The sequence below is a fragment of the Herpailurus yagouaroundi genome, unplaced genomic scaffold, assembly GCF_014898765.1.
Source record: "Herpailurus yagouaroundi ecotype Mexico unplaced genomic scaffold, PumYag 200, whole genome shotgun sequence".
NCBI lineage: Eukaryota > Metazoa > Chordata > Mammalia > Carnivora > Felidae > Herpailurus > Herpailurus yagouaroundi.
In genome coordinates, this window is record NW_024412431.1 from 2,325,772 (window position 1) to 2,349,057 (window position 23,286).

The following is a 23,286-nucleotide window of genomic DNA, read 5'->3' on the forward strand; positions in this document are numbered from 1 at the left end:
AAAGGCTTTCTCACTCTCAATGCACTCATGGAGACTCCCCCCACCCCATGAAAGTCTGCACTGTAAAAAAAGCAAATTCCTACATTAGAAAGTGCTGCCATTTCCAGGGCTTATGTACGGCTTCTGCTCTGTTCAAGTTCTTTTGAATTTTAAGTAAGGTGAGTGCTCTGCCACAAGGTCCAGAATGGAAGCTTCTCATGTATATTTTTCCTGATAATTATTTAAACAAAAACTGGGGCACCTGGGTGGCTCAGTTGGTTGGGCATCTGACTTCACTCAGGTCATGATCTCATAGTTCGTGAGTTAGAGCCCCACATCGGGCTCTGGGCTGACAGCTTGGAGCCTGGAGCCTGCTTCGGATTCTGTGTCTCCCTCTCTTTCTGCCTCTCCCCCTCTCACACTCTGTCTCTCAAACATAAATAAACATTTTTTTTTTAATTTTAAACAAAAACTGAATTATGTGTCAACATTCACTAAGTAATATTAATGGATATGTTTACCTGTGGGAACTCTCCACAAATAAATACTGAAATTGGTTTAGAATGTTCTGCAAATTCATGATACTCAGAGACTCTCTGACTCAGAAACATAGTCTTCTGGGTGAAGGTCATTGGTCCCAAGTGTCTCCCCTTGTGGTTATGCTATTCTGTGTCACAGCAACCCCAGCAGAGAACCAGCAATGCACCCTCAGGAGAGAGGCGTTCGGGAGCCTTACCCTTTTCCTGACAGAAGTTTTTCCCAAAGTTTATTCTGCTTTGCAGTGGTCTCTTTGGCTTTAAGTTGAAACTTTTGATCTGAAATTAATGGGGGAGAGGAGGACAAATATTTTTTTTAGAGAAATAAATTGTGAGGTAAAGGTGATTAAAAACAAAAACATGGGGCACCTGGGTGGTTCAGTCGATTAAGCATCTGAATTCAGCTCAGGTCATGATATTATGGTTCACGAGTTCCAGCCCTGTATTGGGCTCTGTGCTGACAGCTCAGAGCCTGGAGTCTGCTTCAGATTCTGTGTTTCCCTTTCTCTCTGTTCCTCCCCTGTTCATGCCCCCCTCCCCCGTCTCTCTTTCACACACACACACACACACACACACACACACTAAATAAACATTAAAAAATTTAGAAACAAAAACAAAGAGGGGTGCCTGGTTGGTTCAGTCGGTTAAGCATCCAACTCCTGACATTGTCTCAGGTCATGATCTCACACTTCATGAATTCAAGCCCCACACCAGGCTCTGCTCTGGCAGTACAGAATCTGCTTGGGATTCTCGCTCTCTCCCTCTCTCTCTCTCTGTCCCTATCCTGAGCTCTTTCTCTCAAAATAACTAAACTAAAAAAAAAAAAAACACAAAAAAAACACACAAAAAAACAAAATAGATTTTAAAAAAAGAACAAAATAAACCAATACATTAAAAAAAAAAAAAGAGGGGCCAAGATGGCAGAACAGCATGCAAGGTTTTTTTGCATCTCTCCTCCCTGAAATGCAGCCAGGTCAACACTAAAACCATCCCGCACACCTAGAAAACTGATTTGAGGATTAACGCAACCTGAACCACAGAACTCGACAGGTACACAGAGCAGAGAGGTGAACTGGGGGGAGAGAGAAGCCACGGAGGGCAAGGAGCTGTTTTTGCTTGCAGAGAGAGGACAGACATGGGCGGAGAGTATGGGAACCCACCCCATGCCTGAAAAGAGCAGATGAGAAAAGAAAGAGTACGCAAGGGACTGAACAAAAAAGGGAGATAGGAAAAAGCAGAGGGTTTAAATTCCATTAACACTCTATAAATAGGGGGAGCAAAGAGTCTGAAACTCTGCAGCTCATTACCTGGCAGTGCTCTGGTAGGAAGGGCAAATCTCCAGGAGTGGAGTAGAGTCCAGGAGATTCTTGGGCCACATGAGGAGGGGCAGTTCCCCTGGTGGGAGGACATTTAGTAGAGGCTGTGTGGCCACCCCACAGGCAATGGTCCTAGCAGGCCCTGGAGAACAACCACATTTGCTGGTGTTGGAAAAAGGACATTAAGGGGGAAACCTGGTGCCAGATGTGTGTTGTAATTTACCATAATCCCCGAAATGCTGCTGCTACATGATTGTGTGAACTTTTTCTGGGGCAGACTGGCACCCAGCTGCAGTCTCTGGGCATTGGCAGAAGCATGGTCCTGTGAACGTTCCTGGGGGCAGCTGTGCACTGGCCATTCCTCAGTGAGACCCTCCCCCAGAAGGTCTGAGCAGGTCAAAGCCACAGTCCCTCAGAAGTGAGGGGCTGGGAAACACAGCCCCACATGAGATAAAACTCAGGACGGAGGTGCCACCTGGCAGCCTGATGGATTGGTCAAGGACAGTGTAAAAGCAGGAATTGGACAGAAGCCAGAGACAAAGAAGGGGTGAGCGATTGCCGGTCGGGAAAGCACAGAATTCTGATGGTGGAGACTGGGTAGCTGGGCAATGCCACTTTCACCCTCTCCTGTTCATGCACCATTTTCACCCCTCCTGTGGTGCATGCACCACAACAATCCACCCCAGTAAGCTAAGCAGCGCCATCTAATGGAGAACGGAGCCATTACACTAAGCCCCGCCCAACTGGGCCAACCTTGCTCTTCAGGAACACAAGTCTCTCCTGCTTAGTTTATGGACTATAAAGGGCTTCATAGTTTGACTTCTAGGGGAAACCAATGTAATTTCAATCCTATTTGTCTGTTTGCTGGTCCATCTATTCATTTTTTGTAATTTTTCTTTTCTTATTCTTGAATACAGAAAGAGAAAAAAATGTATTTTTATTTTCCATTTTTATTAAAAATGCTTTTGGGGCGCCTGGGTGGCGCAGTCGGTTAAGCGTCCGACTTCAGCCAGGTCACGATCTCGCAGTCCCTGAGTTCGAGCCCCGCGTCAGGCTCTGGGCTGATGGCTCAGAGCCTGGAGCCTGTTTCCGATTCTGTGTCTCCCTCTCTCTCTGCCCCTCCCCCGTTCATGCTCTGTCTCTCTCTGTCCCAAAAATAAATAAACGCTGAAAAAAAAAATTATAAAAAAAAATGCTTTTAATTTTTTTCTAATATATTTTTTAGTTTTTTGTAAATTTTTCAAATTCTATTTTATTTCATTTCATTTTATTCTATTTCATTGTATTCATTTTTTCAAATTTTCAAACATTTTCCTCTTTTTTTTCTTTTCTTTTCTTATTCTTCCCTTTTTTCTCTAATCTATCAAGCTCCTTTCAACAACCAGACCAAAACACACCTAGGATCTAGCATCCTTTGATTTTTTTGTGTTGCTTTTAATTTTTTAATTTTAATTTGTTTTACCTTATTAATTCTTTTTCTTCCTTCAAAATGATAAAATGAAGGAATTCACCCCAAAAGAAAGAACAGGAAGAAATGACAGTCAGGGAAATAACCAACACAGATACAAGCAAGATGTCTGAACCAGAATTTAGAATAGTGATAATAAGAATACTAGCTGGGGTTGAAAATAGATGAGAATCCTTTTCTGAGGAGATAAAAGAAGTAAAAAGCTAGTCAGGATGAAATAAAAATGCTATAACTGAGCTGCAATCTCAAAGGGATGCCACGGTGGTGAGGATGGATGAGGTAGAACAGTGAATCAGAGATATAGAGGACAACCTTATGGAGAAAAATGAAGCAGGAAAAAAAGGCGAGACTAAGGCAAAAGAGCACAATTTAAAAATTAGAGAAATCAGTGACTCATTAAAAAGGAACAACATCAGAATCATAGGGGTCCCAGAGATGAAGAGAGAGAAAAAGGGGTTGAAGGGTTATGTGAGCAAATCATAGCAGAAAACTTTCCTAACCTGGGGAAAGACACAGAAATCAAAATCCAGGAAGCACAGAGGACTCCCATTAGATTCAACAAAAACCGACCATCAAAAAGGCGTATCTAGTCAAACTCACAAAATACTCAGGCAAAGAAAGACTCATGAAAGCAGCAAGGGAAAAAAAGTCCTTAACCTACAAGGGAAGACAGATCAGGTTTGCAGCAGACCTACACACAGAAACTTGGCAGGCCAGAAAAGAGTGGCAGGATATATTCAATGTGTTGAATCAAAAAAATATGCAGGCAAGAATTCTTTATCCAGCAAGGCTGTCATTCAAAATAGCAGGAGACAATGTTTCCCAGACAAACAAAAATTAAAGGAGTTCGTGACCACTAAACCAGCCCTGCAAGAAATTTTAAGGGGGACTCTCTGAGGGGAGAAAAGACCAAAAAAAAAAAAAAAAAAAAAGAGAGAGAGAGAGAGACAGAGAGAGAGAGAGAGAGAGAGACCAAAGCAACAAAGACTAGAAAGGACCAGAGAACACCATCAGAAACTCCAACTCTACAGACAACATAATAGCAATAGATTCACATTTTTCAGTACTCACTCTAAACGTCAATGGACTAAATGCTCCAATCAAAAGACACAGGGTAACAGAATGGATAAGAAAACAAGATCCATCTATATGCTATTTACAAGAGACCCACTTTAGACCTAAAGACACCTTCAGATTAAAAGTAAGGGATGGAGAGCCATATATCATGCTAACGGTCGCCAAAAGAAAGCTGGAGTAGCCATACTTATATCAGACGATGCAGACTTTAAAATAAAGAGATGTAACAAGAGATGAAGAAGGGCATTATACCATAATTAAGGGGTCTATCCAACAAGAGGATCTAACAATGTAAACATTTTGGAAGCACCCAAATACATAGATCAATTAATCCCAAACATAAAGAAACTCATTGATAATACCATAATAGTAGGGAAATTCAACACCCCAATTACAGTAACAGATATCTAAACAGAAAATCAACAAGGAAACAATGGCTTTGAATGACACACTGGACTGGATGGACTTACAGATATATTCAGAACATTTCATCCTAAAGCAGCGGAATTCACATTCTTCTCCAGGGCACATGGAACTTTCTCCAGAATAGATCACACACTGGGACACAAATCAGCCCTCAACAAGTACAAAAAGATCAAGACATATCATGCATATTTTCAGACCACAAGGCTGTGAAACTTGAAATCAACCACAAGAAAAAATGTGGAAAGATAAATACTTGGAGACTAAAGAACATCCTACTAAAGAATGAATGGGCTAACCAGGAAATTAAAGAGGAAATTAAAAATACATGGAGGCCAATGAAAATGATAACACCACAGCCCCAAACCTCTGGGACGCAACAAAGGCAGTCATAAGAGGGAAGGATAAAATAGCAATCCAGGCCTTCCTAAAGAAGGAAGAAAGGCCTCAGATATACAACCTAACCTTACACCTCAAAGAACTGGAAAAACAACAGCAAATAAAACCCAAAACCAGAAGAAGACAGTTAATAATAAAGATTAGAGCTGAAATCAATGCTATCAAAACCAAAAATCAGAATAGATCAATGAAACCAGAGCTGGTTCTTTGAAAGAATTAACAAAATTGATAAACCCTTAGCCAATTTGATCCAAAAGAAAAAGTAAAGGGCCCAAATAAATAAAATCAAGAATGAAAGAGGAGAGATCACAACCAACACAGCAGAAATAAAAACAATAATGAGAGAATATTATGCGCAATTATACACCAATAAAACGGGCAACCTGGAAGAAATAGAGAAATCCTAGAAACATATAAACTACCAAAACTGAAAGAGGAAGAAATAGAAAATTTGAACAGACCCATAACCAGTAAAGAAATCGAATTAGTAATCAAAAATCTCCCAAAAAACAAGAGTCCAGGGCCAGATGGCTTTCAGGGGATTTCTACCAAATATTTAAGGAAGAGTTAACACCTATTCTCTTGAAGCTGTTCCAAAAAATAGAAATGGAAGGAAAACTTCCAAACTCTTTCTATGAAGCCAGCATTACCTTGATTCCAAAACCAGACAAAGACCCCACTAAAAAGGAGAACTATAGACCAATTTCCCTGATAAACAGGATGCAAAATTCTCAACAAGGTATTAGCCAACTGGATCTAACAATACATTAAAAAAATTATTCACCACAACCAAATGGGATTTATACCTGGGATTCAGGTTCAATATCCACAAAACAATCAATGCGATTCATCACATCAATAAAAGTAAGGACAAGAACCACATGACCCTCTCAATAGATGCAGACAAAGCATTTGACCAAATACAGCATTCTTTCTTGATAAAATCCCTCAAAGTAGGGATAGAAGGATCATACCTTGAGATCATAAACCATATATGAAAGACCCAAAGCTAATATCCTCAATGGGGAAAATCTAAGAGCTTTACCTCTAAGGTCAGGAACCAGACAGGGATGTCCACTCTTGCCACTTTTATTCAACATAGTATTGCAAGTCTTAGCCTTAGCAATCAGACAACACAAAGAAATAAAAGGCATCCAGATCGGCCAGGGGGAGGTCAAACTTTCACTCTTTGAAGGTGACATGATACTCCATATGGAAAGCCCAAAAGATTCCACCAAAAACCTGCTGAAACTGATCCATGAATTCAGCAAAGTCGCAGGATATAAAATCAATGCACAGAAATCGGTTGTGTTCCTATACACCCAATAATGAAGCAACAGAAAGAGAAATCAAGGAATCGATCCCATTTACAATTGCAGCAAAAGCCATAAAATACCTAGGAATAAATCTAACCAAAGAGGTGAAAAATGTATACACTGAAAACTATAGAAAGCTTATGACAGAAATTGAAGAAGATACACACAAAATGGAAAAATATTCCATGCTCCTGGATGGGAAGACCAAATATTGTTAAAATGCCGGTGTGACCCAAAGCAATCTACATATTCAATGCAATACCTATTAAAATAACACCAGCATTCTTCACAGAGCTAGAACAAACAATCCTAAACTTTGTAGGGAACCCATACCCATACCCTTTGTGTGGAACTTTGTAAAGACCCCCAAATAGCCAAAGCAATCCTGAAAAGGAAAACCGAAGCTGGAGGCATCACAATCCTGGACTTCAAGCTGTATTACAAAACTGTAATCATGAAGACAGTATGGTACTGGCACAAAAACAGACACTCAGATCAATGGGACACAATAAAGAACCCAGAAATGGACCCACAAACGTATGGCCAACTAATCTTTGACAGAGCAGGAAAGAATATCCAATGGAATAAAGACAGTCTCTTCAGCAAATGGTGCTGGGAAAACTGGACAGCGACATGCAGAAGAATGAACCTGGACCACTTTCTTACACCATACACAAAAATAAACTCAAAATGGATGAAAGACCTAAATGGAAGACAGGAAGGCATCAAATCCGAGAGGAGAAAGCAGGTAAAAGCCTCTTCAACCTCGGCCGCAGCAACTTCTTACACGACACGTCTCCGGAGGCAAGGGAAACAAAAGCAAAAATGAACTATTGGGACTGCATCAACATAAAAAGCTTCTGCACAGCAAAGGAAACAATCAGCAAAACTAAAAGGCAACCAACAGAATGGGAGAAGATATTTGCTAATGACATATCAGACAAAGGGTTAGCATCCAAAATCCATAAAGAACTTCTCAAACTCAACACCCAAAAAACAAAGAATCCAGTGAAGATATGGGCAAAAGACATGAAGAGACACTTCTCCAAAGAAGACATCTAGATGGCCAACCGACACATGAAAAGATGTTCAGCGTCACTCATCATCAGGGAAGTACACACCAAAACCACAATGAGATACCACCTCATACCTGTCAGAATGGCTAACATTAACAACTCGGGCAACAACAGATGTTGGCGAGGATGTGGAGAAAGAGGATCTCCTTTGCATTGCTGGTGGGAATGCAGGCTGGTGCAGCCACTCTGGAAAACAGTCTGGAGGTTCCTCAAAAAATGAAAAATAGAACTACCTTACGACCCAGTAATTGCACTACCAGGCATTTATCCATGGGATACAGGTGTGCTGTTTTGAAGGGGCACATGCACCCCAGTGTTTATAGCAGCACTATCAACAATAGCCAAAGTATGGAAAGAGCTCAAATGTCCATCGATGGATGAATGGATGAAGATGTGGTATACACACACACACACACACACGCACATGAACACAATGGAGTATTACTTGGCAATCAAAAAGAATGAAATCTTGCCATTTGCAACTATGTGGATGGAACTAGAGGGTATTATGCTAAGCAAAATTAGTCAGAGAAAGACAAATATCATAGGACTTCACTCATGAGGACTTAAAGATACAAAACGGATGAACATAAGGGAAGGGAAGCGAGAATAACATAAAAACAGGGAGGGGGCCAAAACATAAGAGACTCTTAAATATGGAGAACAAACAGAGGGTTGCTGGAGGGGTTGTGAGAGGGGGATGGGCTAAATGGGTAAGGGGCATTAAGGAATCTACTCCTGAAATTGTTGTGCTATATGCTAACTAACTTGAATGTAAATTACAAAAAAAAAAAAAATAATAATAATAACAATAAATTAAATTTAAAAAAAGTCTCTTAGATAGTTTGTCCCCCTTGCTAGTATGTTCTTAAAAAATATAAATAAGAATAGAAAATTCTTACAAAACTCCTGCTAGCCTGCCAGTCACAAGGTGTAAATCCAGATTGGATCTAGGCTTGTTTGCCCTGATCTTGACCAGGCTCCTGGCCCCTCTGCCACCCTCTCCCATCACTCTCCTCTCCAGACACCCAGGTCACAAGCTCCAGCCACACCTGCACGGGCTTTCCTCCCTGTTGAGCATCTGCGTGGAGCTAGATCACCACCGCCCCCCCCCTCCCCCCCCGCCACTTTCATTTTCCAGAGACCCTGTTCCTCCAGGGCTTCCAAAGGCCAGGACAAGGTGGGAGTGGAGCCCCAGGAGCCCCCAGTCTGCCTGCATTAGGGTTGGGGCCTTTAGGGTTTGAGATGTTTGAGGTATAGAACTACATTATACCTTGTATTCTTTTTTTTTTTTTTAATTTTTGTTTTCAACGTTTATTTATTTTTGGGACAGAGAGAGACAGAGCATGAATGGGGGAGGGGCAGAGAGGGAGGGAGACACAGAATCGGAAACAGGCTCCAGGCTCTGAGCCATCAGCCCAGAGCCCGACGCGGGGCTCGAACTCACGAACCGTGAGATCGTGACCTGGCTGAAGTCGGACGCTTAACCGACTGCGCCACCCAGGCGCCCCCTTGTATTCTTTTTATTAACTTGGGCAATTGACTTGGGAAACTTCTCTGAACTTGAGTACCCTCAACATCACAGGAGGTTGCAAGCCTTCCTCATGGACAGCAAGGCCCCCAGGCCTCTTTCCTGGTTGTGAGAGACAGGATTGCCATGGCCTTTTAGGAAACCCGTGTGCCTGCTGGCATTTGCTTTGTTTGTGTGTGAGGTCTTGGGTCATGTGATACAGCCTCCAGGCAGGTGCTAGCTGGAGTCTAGGGCATGGCCAGCTTCTCACATCCACCTCTTGTCCTCTAGCAATGCAAGTCCACCTGTCTCCAGGAAGGAAATGTGGAGGCTGAAGTGATGGCTCCAGGGTGGCTGACAACCTGGTCATAGGTAATCATATTAAATCAAAATCTCCCTTGGGGTGCTTGGGTGGCTCAGTCAGTTAAGCGGCCAAGTCTTGATTTTGGCTCATGATTCATGGTCTGTGAGTTTGATCCCCACTTCAGGCTCTGCGCTGACAGCACAGAGCCTGTTGGGATTCTCCCTCTTCCTCTCCCTGCCCTTCCCCTGCTCACGCACACACACATTCTCTCTCTCTCTCTCAAAATAAGTAAATAAACATAAAAAATTCCCCTCATTCGAATGTGACATCTCCCTCCCTGAGGTTGGCTGTGTCTCCTTTTGTGGCCTGGAGACTTCCAACCTGACCAGGACTTGTCTCCATACTCCTCAGGACCATTAGCCTCTAATGAATGGTGGTGGCTAAGGGACTTCCCAGAGAATGCTCAGTATTTGTGAATGTTTTTCAGCGCCTGTTCATATTAGCTCAATAGTCACTTCAGAGCTTCAGAGCTGTGGCAGAAAACCAAGAAAAGGCTATGTGCTGACTTTGTCTCAGGAATTCATGGAGACATAATTCATTCATTTACTGAGTATTTGTCCCAGGCCTCCATAGGCTCAGGGCTATGTGGTGTCTCGCCTAGGGGACCCAGGCTGGGTGTGATCACAGACTAGTTGCACAGAGAAAAGTTCAACCCCTTGTTGAAGAGCTAATAAATCAATGAGGCCAGATGAGATTGCTGAGGATGTGCAAGTGGAGAGAGACGAGAGGTGAGGAATCGCCCCTGCCCCATCTGAATGTCCCATTCCTTGGTCTTCTGGGGCCATCCTCCTCACACCCCACCTTCCTGGGACACTGATGGAGATGGGCCTTGGCTGAGCCCAAATGTGTGTGATGTTTCAGGATTCAGCGACCTTTGAGGAAGTGGCAGTGGACTTCCCCGAGGAGGAGTGGGCACCACTGGACCCTGCTCAGAAAATCTTGCGTAGAGACATGATGTTGGACAACTATAAGAGCCTGGCCTCAGTCAGCTTAATCTCTTCACTCATAGGTTTCTGCTGCAAATATTTCTTCAACACCTGTTACATTCCAGGAATTGTTCTTGGTCTTGGTAAAAGAGTAGTGAAGAGGGAGATGTGGCCCACTCTTGAGGAGTGACAGGGTACAGCAGGAGTTGCCACACCTTTTCTTAAAAGGCCAGAGAGGAAATATTTTCAGCCTAGTGGGCCATAGTGTTTCTGTTGCAGCTACACACAATGATGCAATGCTACCAATGTAGTGGCCAGTGTAGCGTGGAATGTAAACAAATAGGCAGAGCCATGTTCCAGTGAAACTATCTTTACAAAAGCAGGTGGCTAACCCCTGGGGTCTAGTCACTAGTCCGTACTCTAGCATCTTCCCCTTGAGAATGGAGATTCATCTCTTACGCCAACCTTATTTTTTTCATGTTTAGAAGCTTTGGTGTGGCTCTGAGCTCGGGTCTGAGGATCCCCAGTCCCTCCAGGGCACGACGTGAGGTAGTTTGTTTGGGTCCTGGGTACCATCATCACTGCCCATGGGGCCACACATGCCTGTCCTCTGAAAGTGGTGGTCCCACTCTGAGGGGAGGTTGCCTTTTCACCCTGCACGTTCCGCCTGATGTGTCTTTCTCTGTGTACAGGGTATCATTTCCATAAACCCAACCTGCTCACCCATAAGGAGCTGAGGACCAAGAAGAGGAGAGTTCTAATTGTCCAAGAAACCCGTTCAGGTGAGCCTCAGGCAAAAGGAACTCCATTTAGGAAATTTCTAAAATGTCATGATTTTTTTTTGTTGAAGTATAGTTGACACACAGCGTTACATTAGTTTCAGGCGTACAACACAGTTATTGGACAGCAAGTTTATATGTTATACTGTGTTCACCACAAGTGTAGCTACCATCTGTCACCATGCACCACTATTACAATGTCATCTAAAATGTTCTCTTGTTTGGGGACTCCTGGGTGGCTCAGACGGTTAAGCGTCCGACTTTGGCTCAGGTCATGATCTCGCGGTCCGTGAGTTTGAGCCCCGGGTTGGGCTCTGTGCTGACAGCTCAGAGCTGGAGTCTGCTTCAGATTCTGTGTCTCCCTCTCCTGCCCTTCCCCTGCTCTTTCTCTGTCTCTCTCCCCAAAATAATTAAACATTAAAAAAAAAATTTTTAATGTTATCTTGTCATAAATCATCTCAGGCCACTTGGGATAAGTTTCGTCTTGAGGCTTTCTTTGGCTTCCCTTCCTCTCCTCCCTTTTCTCCTCCACTTTCTGTGGCTTCTAGAGAAAACTCTGCCCTGCTTCCTTTCTTCAGAACATTTCCACTTTTGTAAATAAAGTTTTACTGGAACACAGGCCCACCAATTTGTCCATTTGTCTGCTTTCCCCAAGCTTGGCTTCCCCATAGTGCCCTCTACCAGACTGTTAGCAGCCTTCTCTTTCCTGCCAAATTATTTCTTAGCATTTCCATCCCTTGTTTCTGTCATTATCAAATTGTTCATATTGCTGAAATCCTTAAAAGTATGTCTTTAACTGTTGGGGCATTCTTTCCTATCACATTGACTTCTTATGTTTGGAGTCAGTCTACAGTCTATGAAAAAAAGCTACATGGGCCTGGCTCTTTGTTTTTGTCTGTTTTTAAGAGTTTTTTTTTATGTTTTATTATTTTTTATTTGAGAGAGAGACAGGGGCAGAGAGTGAGCAGGGGAGGAAAGAGAGACAGAGATAGGATGTGAAGCAGGCTCCAGACTTCGAGCTGTCAGCACAAGGCCTGATGAGGGTCTTGAACTCAACAAGCAGTGAGATCATGACCTGAGCCGAAGTCGGATTATTGACCAACTGATCCACCCAGACGCCCCTTAAGAGTTTATTTAAGTAATCTCTACACCTAGCATGGGGCTTGAACTCACAACCTAGAGGTCAAGAGTTGCATGTTCTACCAACTGAGCCAGCCAGGAACCCCCCCACCCCCACTTTTTAAAAAATAATTTATTTATTTTTAAATTTACATCCAAATTAGTTAGCATATAGTGCAACAATGATTTCAGGAGTAGATTCCTTAATGCCCCTTACCCATTTAGCCCAACCCTCTTCCCACAACCCCTCCAGCAACCCTGTGTTTGTTCTCTATATTTAAGAGTCTCTTATGTTTTGGCCCCCTCCCTGTTTTTATGTTATTCTCGCTTCCCTTCCCTTATGTTCATCCGTTTTGTATCTTTAAGTCCTCATGAGTGAAGTCCTATGATATTTGTCTTTCTCTGACTAATTTTGCTTAGCATAATACCCTCTAGTTCCATCCACATAGTTGCAAATGGCAAGATTTCATTCTTTTTGATTGCCAAGTAATACTCCATTGTGTTCATGTGCGTGTGTGTGTGTGTGTGTGTATACCACATCTTCATCCATTCATCCATCGATGGACATTTGAGCTCTTTCCATACTTTGGCTATTGTTGATAGTGCTGCTATAAACACTGGGGTGCATGTGCCCCTTCAAAACAGCACACCTGTATCCCATGGATAAATGCCTGGTAGTGCAATTACTGGGTCGTAAGGTAGTTCTATTTTTCATTTTTTGAGGAACCTCCAGACTGTTTTCCAGAGTGGCTGCACCAGCCTGCATTCCCACCAGCAATGCAAAGGAGATCCTCTTTCTCCACATCCTCGCCAACATCTGTTGTTGCCCGAGTTGTTAATGTTAGCCATTCTGACAGGTATGAGGTGGTATCTCATTGTGGTTTTGGTGTGTACTTCCCTGATGATGAGTGACGCTGAACATCTTTTCATGTGTCGGTTGGCCATCTAGATGTCTTCTTTGGAGAAGTGTCTCTTCATGTCTTTTGCCCATATCTTCACTGGATTCTTTGTTTTTTGGGTGTTGAGTTTGAGAAGTTCTTTATGGATTTTGGATGCTAACCCTTTGTCTGATATGTCATTAGCAAATATCTTCTCCCATTCTGTTGGTTGCCTTTTAGTTTTGCTGATTGTTTCCTTTGCTGTGCAGAAGCTTTTTATGTTGATGCAGTCCCAATAGTTCATTTTTGCTTTTGTTTCCCTTGCCTCCGGAGACGTGTCGTGTAAGAAGTTGCTGCGGCCGAGGTTGAAGAGGCTTTTACCTGCTTTCTCCTCTCGGATTTGATGCCTTCCTGTCTTCCATTTAGGTCTTTCATCCATTTTGAGTTTATTTTTGTGTATGGTGTAAGAAAGTGGTCCAGGTTCATTCTTCTGCATGTCGCTGTCCAGTTTTCCCAGCACCATTTGCTGAAGAGACTGTCTTTATTCCATTGGATATTCTTTCCTGCTCTGTCAAAGATTAGTTGGCCATACGTTTGTGGGTCCATTTCTGGGTTCTTTATTGTGTCCCATTGATCTGAGTGTCTGTTTTTGTGCCAGTACCATACTGTCTTCATGATTACAGTTTTGTAATACAGCTTGAAGTCCAGGATTGTGATGCCTCCAGCTTCGGTTTTCCTTTTCAGGATTGCTTTGGCTATTTGGGGGTCTTTACAAAGTTCCACACAAAGGGTATGGGTATGGGTTCCCTACAAAGTTTAGGATTGTTTGTTCTAGCTCTGTGAAGAATGCTGGTGTTATTTTAATAGGTATTGCATTGAATATGTAGATTGCTTTGGGTCACACCGGCATTTTAACAATATTTGGTCTTCCCATCCAGGAGCATGGAATATTTTTCCATTTTGTGTGTATCTTCTTCAATTTCTGTCATAAGCTTTCTATAGTTTTCAGTGTATACATTTTTCACCTCTTTGGTTAGATTTATTCCTAGGTATTTTATGGCTTTTGCTGCAATTGTAAATGGGATCGATTCCTTGATTTCTCTTTCTGTTGCTTCATTATTGGGTGTATAGGAACACAACCGATTTCTGTGCATTGATTTTATATCCTGCGACTTTGCTGAATTCATGGATCAGTTTCAGCAGGTTTTTGGTGGAATCTTTTGGGCTTTCCATATGGAGTATCATGTCACCTTCAAAGAGTGAAAGTTTGACCTCCCCCTGGCCGATCTGGATGCCTTTTATTTCTTTGTGTTGTCTGATTGCTAAGGCTAAGACTTGCAATACTATGTTGATAACAGTGGCAAGAGTGGACATCCCTGTCTGGTTCCTGACCTTAGGGGGAAAGCTCTCAGTCTTTCCCCATTGAGGATGATATTAGCATTGTTTTTTTATGTTTTTATTTTACTTTTGAGTGCGAGTGTGGGAGGGACAGAGAGAGAGGGAGACACAGAATCCGAAGCAGGCTCCAGGCTCTGAGCGGTCAGCACAGAGCCTGACGAGGGGCTCGAACTCACAGACTGAGATCATGACCTGAGCCGAAGTGGGACGCTCAACCAACTGAGCCACCCACGCGCCCCAAGAGACTCTTAAATACAGAGAACAAACTAAGGGTTTCTGGGGGGGATGCTGGGAGGGGGGCTGGGCTACAGCGGTGAGGGGCATTAAGGAGGACACTTGTTGGGATGAGCACTGGGTATTATATGTAAGTGATGAATTACTAAATTCGATTCCTGAAATTATTATTACATTATATGTTAACTAAGTTGGATTTAAATTTTTTAAAGTGAAAAATAAAAAAAGATCATACTGGCAGCTGTTCATAGGACAGAACAGGGAAAGCAACAGTAAAAGTGGGGGTGGATGGTAAGGGGCAACAGCAGGATCCAGGTGAGAATGGGGACTCCTTGGGAGCAGAAGAGATGATTGTACACATATTGAAGGAAATGTCAAAGGATCTGCTAGAGTTAGATTGGGATGAAAAGTGAGAAGAGGGGGAGATGTGTAGCCAGTTTTGAGAACTTAGAGAAACCACAGAAGGTTTTTATACTCACAATGTCAAGCTTCACACCCAAACCCTGTGCTCCTGGAAAACTGTGATGGGCAAGAAATTCCCCAGCCCTTTTTGTGTTCTGGGAAATGCCCGAATACAACGAACCACCCTTCCCTGCATGACTTAGATAGGGCAGGATGATGACCCCTTGTTTACCTTTGACAATGCCAGGCACAGACCGTCCAAATTCCCACCTTTGTCTCATGAATGAGTAGCTCCACTGTTTGTTCCCCACTAAACTACTTAGATAAAATGCCTCTGAATTTAATTTGAGTTCACTAAACTTCAGCCAAGCTTCTCTCCTCCTGAACTCACCCCTGAGCACAGGGACTCAGATCAACCCTCTACAGCCCCTCCCCGACAATCAGCTGATCTCCCTGATCAACTATCCTATCACCCCACCCACTCACCCCACTTCCCAGTCTTGTAAATTCTTTCCTATAAAAGAAAAGCTCTTTAGTGCCAGTGTTTAGGATGGGAGTATTCTGCCTACAGCAATGGTCTCTCCTTACAAAACCACTAAACTGGATAGGTGGTGGTGCTATCACCCTAAGAGGGAAAGATTACGAAAAGGCAAATTCGACAGTCTCTTCAACAGATGATTTGGGGAAAGCTGGACAGTGACATGCAGGAAGAATGAAACTGGACCACTTTCTTCCACCATACACAAAAATAAATTCAAAATGGGTGAAAGACCTAAATGTGAGACTGGAAGCCATCAAACTCCTAGAGGAGAAAACCGGCAGCAACCTCTTTGACCTGGGCTGGAGCAACTTCTTACTAGATAGGTCACTGGAGGCAAGGGGAACAAAAGCAAACATGAACTATTGGGACTTCAACAAGAGAAAAAGCCTCTGCACAGTGAAGGAAATGGCCAACAAAACTAAAAGCCAACCTACAAAATGGGAGAAGATATCTGCAAATGACATATCTTTTTTTCAGTTTATTAATTTTGAGAGAGAGAGAGGGGCACCTGGGTGGCTCAGCCAGTTAAGCATCGAACTTCAGCTCAGGTCATGATTCCACAGTTAATGATTCCGAGCCCTGCATCAAATGAGCACGAGCCCTGCTTTGGGTGAGCCACACTTTTCTTTCTCTCTCTCTCTCTCTCTCTCTCTCTCTCTCTCTCTCTCTCCCTCCCTCCCTCCCTCCCGCCCTCTCTCCCTCCCTCTCTCTGCCCCTCGCTCACTTGTAGCCTCTCTCTCTCAAAAAGAGAGAGAGAGAAAGGCAGAGAGAGAGAGAGAGAGAGAAAGAGAGAGAGAGAGGCAGGGAAAACATCCCAAACAGACTCCTTGCTGTTAGCACAGAGCCCAACGGGGGTTGGGCAGGGCGCCTCAATCTCACAAATTGTGAGATCATGACCTGAGCTGAAATCAAGAGTCAGTCGCTTAACCAACTGAGCCACCCAGGTGCCCCACAAATGACATATCTGAAAAAGGATTAGTATCCAAAATCTATTAAAAAAAAACATCAAACTCAGGCCGTCTGGGTAGCTCAGTTGGCTGAGTTGAGCAGTTGAGCATCAGACTCTTGATTTTGGCTCAGTTCATGATCCTAGGGTTGCAGGATCAAGCCCCCCCATGGGGCTTGGCAATGAGTGTGGAGCCTGCTTAAGATTCTCTCAGTTTCCCTTTGCCCCTCCCCCCCCCCCACTCACATGCTTTCTCTCTCAAAATAAATAAATAAGCTTCAAAAAAATTTTTTTTAATAAAAATAGAACTACCCTATGACCCAGCAATTGCATTACTTGGTATTTACCCAAAGGATACAAAAATACTGATTCAAAGGGACACATGCACCCCAATGTTTATACCAGCATTATCAACAATAGTCAAATTATGGAAAGAGCCCAATTGTCTATCAACTGATGAATGGATAAAGAAGATGTGGTACACATGTACAATGGAATATTACTCAGTCATCAAATTGAATGAAATCTTGCTATTTGCAGTGACATGGATGGAGCTACAATGTATTATGCTAAGTGGAAGAAGTCAATCAGAGAATGACAAATACCATGTGATTTCACTCATATGTGGAATTTAAGAAACACAAGAGATGAACATAAGGGAAGGGGAAAAAGAGGGAAGCAAACCATAAGAGACAACTATAGAGAACAAACTGAGGGTTGGTGAGGGAGTTGGGCAAGGGATGGGCTAAATGGGTGATGGATATTAAGGAGGGCACTAGTGATGAGCACTGGGTGTTAGCTGTAAGTGATAAATTACTTTTTTTAACATTAATTATTAAGAGACAGAGACAGAGCATGATGGGAGGAGCAGAGAGAGGGGGAGACACGGAATCCGAAGCAGGCTCCAGGCTCTGAGCTGTCAGCACAGAGCCCAATGCGGGGCTCGAACTCACAAACCGCGAGATCATCGGCCTGAGCCAAAGTCAGATGCTTAACCAACTGAGCCACCCAGGCACCCCTGTAAGTGATAAATTACTAAATTCTACTCCTGAAACCAATATTACACTATATGTTAACTAACTAGAATTTAAGTAAAAAGTTGAAACAAAAAAAAATGTGGCAAATTGTTCAAGGTGAAGTTTTACAGGAAAACATATATATTTTGTATAATATGTGAAAATTAATATGTATATATCATATACAATATACCTTACAGATACACAGAACATTTAACATATTTTACGTATGGCATATTTTCCCATCAAATCAGAAGGGGTGGCTCAGATGGTTAAGCAGCTGACTCTTGACTTCAGCTCAAGTCATGATCCCACAGTTCGTGGGTTCAAGCCCAACACTGGGCTCTGCACTGGCAGTGCACAGCCTGCTTGAGATTCTCTCTTTCCCTCTCTCTCTGCTCCTCCCCTGCTTGTGTGTTCTTTCTCTCTCTCAAAATAAATAAATAAACTATTAAAAAGAAGGGGGAGGGGTAATATAGCAACAGAGAGCCCAGGCACTAAGGAACTAGGGAGCACAGAGAGGGAGTACGTCTATCCATCTGACCACTGTCTCCCACATCATGGCAATAGAGGAAGGGATGGACAGCTGGAGGGCTCAGGAAAGGAAGGGAAATTTCCTCCTAGGGCAGGGCAACTCCCACACGGTATGCTCCCCCTTAGAGAGGCTTTTGGGGGAATTGAGACTTTGGGGCAATCTTTTTGTAAGAAGTATATCAAGATCTATTGTTTAGTTTGTGGTAATAATGTGGGTTGGCAGGAATAATTTCAAAACTAGGTAGACCAGCAGGCCAAGGGAGGGCTTCTAGGGGATAACTTATCAGGATTCCAAGTTCAGACCACCAATCCCTTGGCACTGGGTAGAAAAACTGTCTTAGCCACAGATGACAAAGGATGACTAGAGGCCACTGATAGTTGGGAGTGTGCTGGGATATTGGAATTTATGTCTACTAAAATTTTAAACAGTCCTATGCCTTCAACTAGCAACTTGTGGGACCATAGCCAAGAGAAACTCTGGCATCTGTGCAGATAGATAGATAGATACATGCGTGTGTGTTCAAGCTTGTTCATTAAAAACTGTTTCTAGGGGCGCCTGGGTGGCGCAGTCGGTTAAGCGTCCGACTTCAGCCAGGTCACGATCTCGCGGTCCGGGAGTTCGAGCCCCGCGTCGGGCTCTGGGCTGATGGCTCAGAGCCTGGAGCCTGTTTCCGATTCTGTGTCTCCCTCTCTCTCTGCCCCTTCCCTGTTCATGCTCTGTCTCTCTCTGTCCCAAAAATAAATAAACGTTGAAAAAAAAAAATTAAAAATAAATAAATAAATAAATAAATAAATAAAAAATAAAAACTGTTTCTAATAGGTAAAAACTGGAACCAATTGAAATATACGTTACATTATAGCAAGGGCCCAAATAATTATCATATATTCATACTGTGGGAAATGATTATGGTGTTTAAAACAAAAACTGATCTAGATCTGAAGGGAAAGTATAAATATATTTACATAATTTATAAAATGTGTATATGCAGAAAGGTATATACATGCATTAAAAATGACTGTTAGGCAGGGGCGCCTGGGTGGCTCAGTCGGTTGGGCATCCAACTTCAGCCCAGGTCATGATCTGACGGTTCGTGGGTTCGAGCTCCGCGTCAGGCTCTGTGCTGACAGCTCAGAGCTCAAAGTCTGGAGCCTGCTTTGAATTCTGTATCTCCCTCACTCTCTGCCCCTTCCCTACTCACACTCTGTCTCTCAAAAATAAACATTGAAAAAAAATTTTTTAATAAAAAAAAAAGAAAATGACTGTCAGGCAAAGGACTTGAACAGATATTTCTCCAAAGAAGGCATATAGGGGCGCCTGGGTGGCTCAGTCAGTTAAGTGTCAGACTCTTGGTTTCAGCTCAGGTCATGATCTCATGGTTTGTGAATTTGAGCCCCATGTCAGGCTCTGCACTGAGAGTGCAGAGGGGATTCTCTCTCTCCCCTCTCTCTCTGCCCCTACCCGACTTGGGCTCTCTCTCTCAAAATAAATAAATAAACATTAAAATAAAGACATACATATGGTCAATAAGCACATAACAAGATGTTCAACATCATTAATCATCAGGGAAATGCAAATCAAACCCATAAGGAAATGCTACTTCATATCTATTAGGATAGCTATTACCAAAAAAATAAAAATAGGGGCACCTGGGTGGCTCAGTCAGTTAAGCGTCCAACTTCAGCTCAAGTCATGATCTCACGGTCTGTGGGTTTGAGCCTTGTGTCAGGCTCTGTGTTGACAGCTTGAAGCCTGGAGCCTGCTTCAGATTCTATGTCTCCCTCTCTCTCTGCCCCTCCCCTGCTTGCTCTCTCTCTGTCTCTCTCAAAAATAAACACACACTAAAAAAATTTTCAATAAAAAATAAATAAATAAAAATGTGTTGGTGAGGATATGGAGAAATTATAACCCTTACTCACTGCTGATGGTAATGTGAAATGGTACAGCCACTGTAGAGAATAGTGTTGTGGTTCCTCAAAAAGCTTAACATCGAATTACCATATGATCCAGTAATTCCACTTCTGAGTATATATCCAAAAGGACTGAAAGCAGAAACTTGAAGAGATATTTGTAAACCAATGTTCGTAGTGGCATGATTCACAAAAGCCAAAAGGTGGACAACCCAAATGAACAGAAAAACAAAATGTATACACTTAAGGTTGAATAATGTTATAGTTATATTTATATATTATATTATATAAAATTCTAGTGTAAATAAATGTAAGGGCATAGAATATATATTAATATATTACATCTATATTAAATATAAGTTCATTTTACAATATAAATTATAAAATATATACAAAATGTAAATATACAAAAATGTAAAATATGCAAAATATGTAACTATATAATATGAAATATATAAAAATATAACAAGATATAAAATATGCAAAATATAAACATATATAAACTATGTCTATAATAAATATATAAATATAATATTATTCAACCTTACAAAGGAATAAAATCCTGATACATGCTACAACACGCGTGTATTTTAGAACATTATCCTAAGTGAAATAATCTAGACACAAAAGAACGATATTGCACAATTCCACTTATATGAGGTACCAACAATAGTCCAGTTTAGAGAGAAAGAAAATAGAATAGAGATTACCAGGGGCTGGGAGTTAGGGTTACGGGAAGTTTTTTGTTTCTTTTTTTAATTTTTTAAAAATGTTTTTATTATTTCTGAGACAGAGAGAGACAGAGCGTGAGTGGGGAAGGGGCAGAGAGAGAGGGAGACACAGAATCTGAAGCAGGCTCCAGGCTCTGAGCTGTCAGCACAGAGCCCGACGCGGGGCTTGAACTCACAGACTGTGAGATCATGACCTGAGCTGAAGTCGGACGCTTAACCGACTGAGCCACCCAGGCGCCCCATGGGGCGTGATTTCTTTTTAATGAGAACAGTTTCATTTGGGGAAAATGAAAAATTTTGAAGATGCGTGGTGGTAACGGTCGCACAATAATGTGATTGTACTTCACGCCAATGAACAGTACCCTCAAAAAAGGTTAAAGGGAAATTTTTATGATATGTACATTTGACCACAATAAAAAAAAAAAAAAATTAGGGCAAGGCCACACTGCCATCAGTAAACACTGGAGGCCTACAAAGCAGGACATTGTATTTTATGTGCACTTGGCAGGGAGACTGTGAAGGGAACCGTTAACATTCTTACTATAGTTTCTGAATTATTTGAATGTTAAACAACATACCCATGCATCACTTGTGTAATCAAGAAAAACAGTCAAGCGCAAACAAACATAATGCACGTAGCTGAGGGGTCACCTCTGCACACAGCTAATTTCACGGATCAGAGTCACTTTTGCCTTCTTTCCAACCAAGGGAAGAGCTTTTTAAATCAAGAGTCTACCCTCTTCCCAGGGGAGCCTGGATGGCTCAGTCCCTTAAGCGCTGGACTCTGGCCTTAGGCTCAGGTCACGATCTCACGGCTCCTGAGTTCAAGCCCCGCATCAGGCTCTCTGCCCGCTTCCCCCCACGTCCGCACAGACGCGCGCGCTCTCGCTCTCTCTCTATCTCAACTAAACAAACTTAAAAAAAAATACAAAACCTTTAAAAAAATAAAAAATAAAACTCTACCGCGAGGGCAGGCCCTTGGAGGAGAGGTGTAGCTGATTTGCGAAGTACAGAGGTGAATAACTTTAATTGTAAGGCTTGTTACTTACATTTTCACTTACTTCATTTCATTTTCTTCATTACACTTTTTATTGACCCTCACGCTAGAATCCTGAGAAAGCATTTTCCCAAATGAATTTATCAAACGTAATTCACCAAAATTAAGTTTAAGATATTCTCACCTCAGCAATTCTCACAAAAGCCACAAGTGAAATTCTCCTGTATAACGAAGGCAGAAGGGGACACCCTCGAAGTAGATTTCATCAACACCTCTCACTCCCGCCCCAACCGATACCCCCAGTTCAGAAGGTCGGAAGGACCCCGAGAAGCGACCAACGTCCGTTGATCTCCACGCTCGCGAGACCCAGCCCCTGCCGGGGCGCGCGTCCGCCCACTCAGTCCCCGCCTCCCCGCCAGGGCCCCGCCCCCACAGAGACCACGCCCTCGCCGGCCACGCACCCCACAGAGGCCCGCCTCCGAGAGGCCCCGTTTGCCCACCCTGACCAAGACCCCCCCTTCCGCGAACCTCGCATTCTCGCCGTAGTCAAGACCCACTCCCCAGAGGCCCTTCTCCCAGCTCTAGCTCCGACCTCGCACCTGCAGCCGCTCTTCTGTGCCGCAGGCAAATAAAGAGAAAACCCGTAAAGGGAAGTTGGCCGCTGCTCAGGTCCCAAGCACTCCACTTCCGGTCTCGGGGCTTAAAGGTGGAAGGAAGGCTCCGGCAGGACTTAGCGGCGCCGAGGCCGAGGGCACGGACTTCGGCGCGGGACCAGAACGGTACAGAGTCGGTTGGACCGAGCCTCGCGCCCACCTCGGACCAGTCAGGCAGCTCCCAATCAAAAAATGCTGTTCTCTTGAGTTCCTGCAGCGGGGTTCAAGGATGTACTAAGCTTGGAGGTGCTTTGTTATGAAGCAGTTGATACCTGATACATCCTTTTCACTATTCTTTAAAAACTTCTTTGCCCCTTCTCAGAAGTTTTTGGTATTACCTTTGAACTTTTCATACATTTCTGTAGTAGTCTTGGGACCGTTGGCCTTATGTTTTAAATCTTTCCGTTTTTATATGGCAAATAGTGAAGCATTTTTAGACTTTCATTAAGTATGAACATGTTTAGATCTTTTATATATTTCACTTGCTGGTTTTTGTGTGGTCACCATCACTTTTTGTTTTTAGTTAAGTTTTTATGTGTTTAAGTAATCTCTACACACAACGTGGGGTATTGAACTCAGGAGCCCAAGATCAGGAGTCGCATGCTCTTGTGACTGAGCCAGCCAAATGCCCCAACCAACCATCACTTCCCTTAATAATGCTTTTCCTTTCATTTATTCAAGTCCTGCCTTCACAGAACTCTTTTTTCAACTGGGGAGGAAGACAGATGGTAAAACAAACATACAAGAAAACATTTCCTAT

At 42.9% G+C, this 23,286-nt stretch overlaps 1 long non-coding RNA gene across 1 annotated transcript; it reads right to left on the reverse strand.

The window, feature by feature from the left end:
- Positions 1 to 360: 360 nt before the first annotated feature.
- Positions 361 to 22,252, reverse strand: LOC121013946 (uncharacterized). Its single transcript, XR_005782991.1, has 3 exons — positions 22,058 to 22,252; positions 1,823 to 1,973; positions 361 to 794 (listed from the first exon to the last, which is right to left on the reverse strand). It is a non-coding gene; the product is annotated as an uncharacterized LOC121013946 (long non-coding RNA).
- Positions 22,253 to 23,286: the final 1,034 nt, after the last annotated feature.